The sequence below is a fragment of the Pteronotus mesoamericanus genome, unplaced genomic scaffold (assembly GCF_021234165.1).
Source record: "Pteronotus mesoamericanus isolate MK-2021 breed Mesoamerican mustached bat unplaced genomic scaffold, CSHL_Meso_final scaffold_651, whole genome shotgun sequence".
NCBI lineage: Eukaryota > Metazoa > Chordata > Mammalia > Chiroptera > Mormoopidae > Pteronotus > Pteronotus mesoamericanus.
Window position 1 is genome coordinate 18351657 of NW_026555325.1, and position 6336 is coordinate 18357992.

The following is a 6336-nucleotide window of genomic DNA, read 5'->3' on the forward strand; positions in this document are numbered from 1 at the left end:
ATGGCTTTCAAAATTGGGACTATCTCAAAAAATTCCCTATATGCTAGACAGATTTTTCTCTGCTAGAATCACCTTCAGTCTTTCACTGAAAAAGTCGAAAGAAGAAAATCACATCTAGATGAGACTGTAAAATGTTTTACAACTTGCAGGTACTCACCTTCTGTTGATCTTGTCATCCTCTCTTTTGGTGACTCTCTTTTTCAGATGTTTCATTTTTGCTCTTAGTATGTACTTCACTTTCAAGATGTTTTACATTTCATGTTGATTTATCAGAAGATACTTCTTAAACACAGCGTGCTTATAAAAAATATATTTTGTCCTTTACATCTCATATTATTTAATATTCTCTGCAGTAAATAATCTAAGTAATGGAAAGTTTTGAACAATAAATTCCAAATTCACATTCTGAAAGTGAGGCTTTCCACTAAAATCTACTTCAGTGTTCATCTCCATTTGCTACTCAGGCAAAAGCAATTCCATAGTTTAGAAACTTGTTTTAAAAAATAAAATAGAAACTAAAGAGAAGAAATGTAATATGTTCCATTCTTAGATATACATCCCATTACTCATTAATAACTTATATAATGTGTTCCAGAGTCATTGCTTTCATCATGGAAGATAACATCCTTCTAAATGTCTGTCACTATTTATTCTTTGCCCACATGTGAAATGAATATAAATGAAATCATACTTTTGTACACATGTTTGTTTTTAACATGATATTAGTGAGATTTATCAATATTGTTACACATAATGGTAGCTCATTAACTTTCACTAATGTAAAGAAGTTCATTATATGAATACGCCATTCTATGTCTAATATTGAGGAACACTTTAGATAGATAAATAATGTTGATATAAAGGTTGTCTTATATGTATTTTGATGAACTGTATATGCATTTGGTAAGCATATACACAGGCATTGAATTCTTGCTTTACAAAATTTATGAATGTTTAGCTTCAGTAGACATCGGCAAACAATTTTCCAAAGTGAGTATACTAAGTTACACTTCCACATCAGTATGAGAGTTCATAGCATCACCAACACTTAGAAATGTCAGTATTTTGTTATATTTTAGTCATACTACTGAGGATAGCCTGGTATTTCACTGTTTTATTTTCCTGATGATGAATGAGTTCTTGTATACTTTTATGGTCAAGGCTAATTTGAATACCCTTTATCTGAAGTAGCTGCCTAAGTCTTTAGCCAACTTTCATTAGGTTGTTATTGTTTATGTGAAATAATTCTATTTGTATTCTTGATTTGTCATTGTGCATACATGTGTGTTTACAAACATGCCCATTTACATGTAATATTTTCTCTATGGTTTGCCTTTTCAAACAATAGTGTGTTTTAAAAAAAAATAGAATTTCTTAATTTTAATAAAATCCAATCTGCTAGTCTTTCCTTTCTTTGTCATGTCATGATCATTTGCCTTCATGTACGGGTATGCCTCTATTCTATGTTTTCTTTCAGTGATCAGTTTCTACAAGTATTAGTACTCATGGTTTACTCACACTGGAATTTAATAAAAGTTGAATATCTGGTGTTGCTAAATCCTCCAGTACCATAATTGCTTTCCCTACTATTGGTCATTTGCATTTTTATGTGTATTATAGACTCAATTGTCAACTTTCATAAAACCATCTACTGGGAATTTGCTTTGAATAATATTAAATTTGTAGATCAACTTGAGAAAAATTTACATCTTTACAATATTGTCTTCAAATCCATAAATACATTGTAATCCTAATTAGTCTTTAATTTCTCCCAAACATATTTTCTAGGGTTGTTTGTTTCTTTTGTGTTGTTTTTAGAGTGCCAACTCTAAAAACTTTATGTAGTTTTTATTTCCATGTATTTGGTGTCTTTATACTTTGTAATTGGTACAAATTTTTCAATTTTTATTTTTATGTATTTATTTTTTGAAGCCTAAAGGTTTATCTAAATAATCCCCAGTTAGGGCAGAGCGGTCCAATCACTACACATTCCTTATAATACCAATTAACCAAGACAAGACAGGGAGAGTAAGGGCGCCCTGCGGCCAGCCTGCCAGCCACTTGTATGAGGACCAGATTGACTCTCAATGGAGGCTGCCACAATCTCGGCCCAGGCCAGCAGCGAGGGGTGCGTCCACTGTCAAGTGAGGGTTCTTGATGGTTTCATCCACAGACATGATAAGGCATGCAGCTTCATAGCTGGTTCCCACACCAAGGCCTCAAAGTTGGCAGCGATGTTCTCGTTGTTGATGTCTACTCCGTACCACAGAACCCACTGGGCATGATGAGCTTGCAGCTTGTTCAGGATGTTTGTGACATCAAAGCCAGCCTTGTCATACAGCTGGCGTGGGATAATTTCCAAGGCCTTGGCGTATGCTCCAATCACCTGCTGCTGTTTTCCAGGAATGGTCCTTGAGTTATCCCACAGGTACCCGGAGAACTCCATCTCAATGGTCCCCACCGCCAGCCACAACTGAATTGTTCCTGACAGCCCTCCTGACGAGCATGATGGCATTGTGCAGGGAGTACTCTGTATCCTCCATAAATTGCTCAGTGCCACTGTGGAGGATGATGGTACAAGTCTTAGCCTTGGAGCAGCCAGTGAAGAAATTGTACCTCTCAACTCCAGTCTGGGTTTCTTGGAAGACCTGGCAGTGGCCCAGCACAGCTGCTGACAGAGCATTCACGCTGGTCTGGATGCAGCCTCCACAGGCCATCATCGTCTTCTTCAGATCCTCTTCCGGCCCTCGGCCAGCACAGAACATGTCCCGGTCAGCAAAGTACTGGATGGCCACATCCCCAGCGGGGAGTTTGGGTAAGACGATTTTGGCTCCAGAATGATGGATCTTCTCTAACTTGTAATACAGAATATTCCATTTAGCATCAAAATTGCCTGATAATCTTCAACCTTGTGGACCCTGATTTCATTATCTTTCTCAGCTTTCAGTTTGAGATTAATATTTAAAAGGATAATCTTTGGATTATGGTATTTTGGGGGATGCATTTGAAACTCCACATAAGAGAACGTCTTCTTGAATGCAACTCCAGCTACCGGCTGGGAGTTTCTAGGGTTCCACCTTGCACCTTCTTGAAACCAATCTTTTTAAGTTGCAGCAAATCCTCATGCATCATTACTGCATCCATCACTGTTTTAGCAAAGAAGGCTTTCCTGCTGGGAGATCAGCTTGGAGCTCAGAGCAGTCATGGAACATTTTTCCAGCAGCTTCCTCCGCTCCACTTTATCTTCCCTCTTCACAGTCACAGCGATCTCTTAGATCTTGTTAACAGACAACGGGGTGGCAGTGCAGAAAGCTCAGATGATGATTCATGGGTGCAAACCTTCCTCCACGTAGGGGTTTCACTTGCTTCAGAAACTCTGCAGCCAGCAGGGTCACTGAGGTGGTGCCATCACCAACCTCAGCATCTTGGGATTTGGCAATGTCCACTAAAGTCTTTGCTGCAGGATGGACAACATCATGGAGTTTCAGAATTGTGGTCCCATTATTAGAAATTGTGGCTTTTCCTCAGCCATCCACAATAGCTTTTCCATGTCATGGGGGTCCAGGGTGGTTCTTACAGCCTCAGTAATCACCTGGCAGGCACTGATGTTATTTACAGGCTGTGGGATCCGTCCCTTCTTTCAACAGGATAACTGGTATGGGCATTATATTGGAAGCTTATTCTGTGGCCCACTTCCTCTTCTTAGCTCCATGTATGGGCCACTAGGCAACCCCACAATACCCCTAAGTTTTTATTTTTAATGTGTTGATGGCATTTCTAATGTCTTCAATGCATGTTTTTTCTTTAATCATTCATGTAAGATATTAATTGATTTTATTCAATTTCACAAAGTCTCAACTTTATAATTTGTGGATTTCTCCATTTTATATTTGTTTTCTCCTTCTTGATTTTATACAACTTTATCTTTACAGTTGTTAACTTCTACATTTATTGTGTTTGATTTTTCTAACTTCTTAAATAAACACTTCAATAGTATTTTTATCCTTCTTTCTTTTATATCCATTTAACTGTACAATTCCATAATTTTTCTCTCTCAAATTGAGACAGTGATCTGTACTTATGCTTTGTGATACAGGAGAAGAACAGTATTTTTGTTTTGTGGATGAGATTTTGTACACCTGCCACTCAATTGTAATACATTTATATTTTATATAAGAAGCTCTTAAAATGTCTTGAGAGACCACAACGATAATATGACATTTGAAAAGCAGTTCTAGAGAATATCACAGTACTTAAATTCTATCTACTGCAACACAATACTCAGATTAGACGAGAAAGACAAAGCTATATATTTTATTATATTAATAAGATTTGCACAGCTCTGTGGAGAAAAAAAGTTTAAAAATACTGTTTATAATTCTTATACATATAATACATATAATTATTTATTAAAACATAATTTATGCATTATATGAATATACTTAAAATATCTTAATTTTCCAATGATTGAAATAAATTAGGTTTATTGAAAAAACATTAGACTTCAGTGTTAAGATAAATTTCAATTATTGGAAGTGGCTCAAATAAATAATTATCATTTGGTGAACTGTTAATTTACCATGCAAACTCTTTGCATACAAAATCATATATAATTCTTATACATGTCCTCTAAAGTGAGTATTTTATTATTCTCATTTAAGAAGGAATTTCTGACTTTTCTAAGAACGTAGGGTAAATAAATGGAGCAGTTGAGAATTTAATACAGCTCTATCTGTCCTGGGAACACAGCATCTACCAACTCAGCTAAAATTTTCTAAAGATCAAGGACGCTGTTTATTCTTCTTAGAGCATAAGCATTTACTTTACTATCTTCATCGTACCATTTTAGAATTCTTATCAGCTTACAGAGACAATAGTAATATAAGTTCTCCAGTATAGAAACTGAATTTGTTTTTAAATCATAGGGAAGTCTGAACCTAAGGGGCTGTAAATTATTAGATCAAACCATCAGGAAAAAATATATTAGGTTTTATGAGGTTACCCTTGTGGTAAGAGCTGATTTAAATCTTTTTTTTTATATGTTTATTGATTTTAGAGAGAGAAAGGGAGAGCAAGGGAAAAAATTCATGTAGAGCTTTCAGATACATTTTTCCCATAAAAATTAATTACTTTACATGACTTTCTCAATTATTTCCATCATAGATCCTCCATTTTCCACTGGTATAAGTTTTTCATCCTCATAATTCACTTTTTTTAAGCAGAAGTTTGGGGATACAAGGCGGTTGAAGGAAGATATAAGTGCTTTGAGCTGTGGCTGAATTATTTGTCACAACTTCTTTGAGGATTTGTAGCAGAAATATACTGAAAATTGAATTTTCAACCAGGAGGTATAATAGATGTGTTTTGAGGAAAAAACACCCATGTGAGGAAAGGGGAGCAGGACTGGGCAATTACAACAGAGGCCTCAATCTCTCATTCAGGGAGTTCCAGAGCTACAGTACCCTTCAGATTTGTCATTTTTGATACCTGGGGTCTGGGCCTTTTGAAACCCCCATATAAGCAGTCCTAGCATGCTGGCTGCCCCAGAGAGAGCTTGCATGTTGTCATGGCTGAGGCAGCTCCCTTTCACTGCAGAAATTCTGGGAGGTACTGTGCTGTGAGCTGTCAGACAAGGCCTCAGATCAGAAGGATTCTGAACAGCACACCTCAGTGTCTACCAAGCTTCGAACGGCATGTTTGAAATCATTATTCCCACATATGTCTGGTTAGATATCTTATGTTCTGAATAGGCTTTTTCATTTTTTAAATTTCAAACTTTTCTCACAGCTTTTACTAAGTTTCATCACTTAATATTTATTCTCAAAACACATGAAAAGGGTTCTCTTATTTCAAAATGTTTATGTATTTGTAACCAAATGGGATTCTACACAAATGTGAAAAAAAGGCACTGTATAATGTATTTGAATTCAAATCAAGTGTATTTGAAATTAATATAAGAATTCCAATTTTAAATATTAGAAATCCTTCAAATATAACCTCAAATAACAATATCATGGAAATAAACATCCTGAAAATTTAAGTGAGATTTCTGTCATGTATTTCTTGATCTTTTAACTCATATTTAGATAGAGAGGGGTACTGATGCATCATTATCAAGAATTATATATTAAATAGCATTCTCTAACATAGGCACTCTCTTAACTGTTAACTTTAACTTAAATTTTGACTAATATTTTAGGTAAATCTATTAGCATACCCCAAAATAATATTTAAGAAGGTTGTGTTCATTTACTCACATATAGAACAAGCCTGGATTTATGATTTTGAATTCCTGATGTGCTCAGAAAGAATTTTAAATGAATACTATACAGAGCA

General features: G+C 35.5%; 1 pseudogene; it reads right to left on the minus strand.

Moving 5' to 3' along the window:
- Window positions 1-2084: 2084 nt before the first annotated feature.
- On the minus strand, window positions 2085-3665 carry LOC129061650 (T-complex protein 1 subunit eta-like; annotated as a pseudogene).
- Window positions 3666-6336: the final 2671 nt, after the last annotated feature.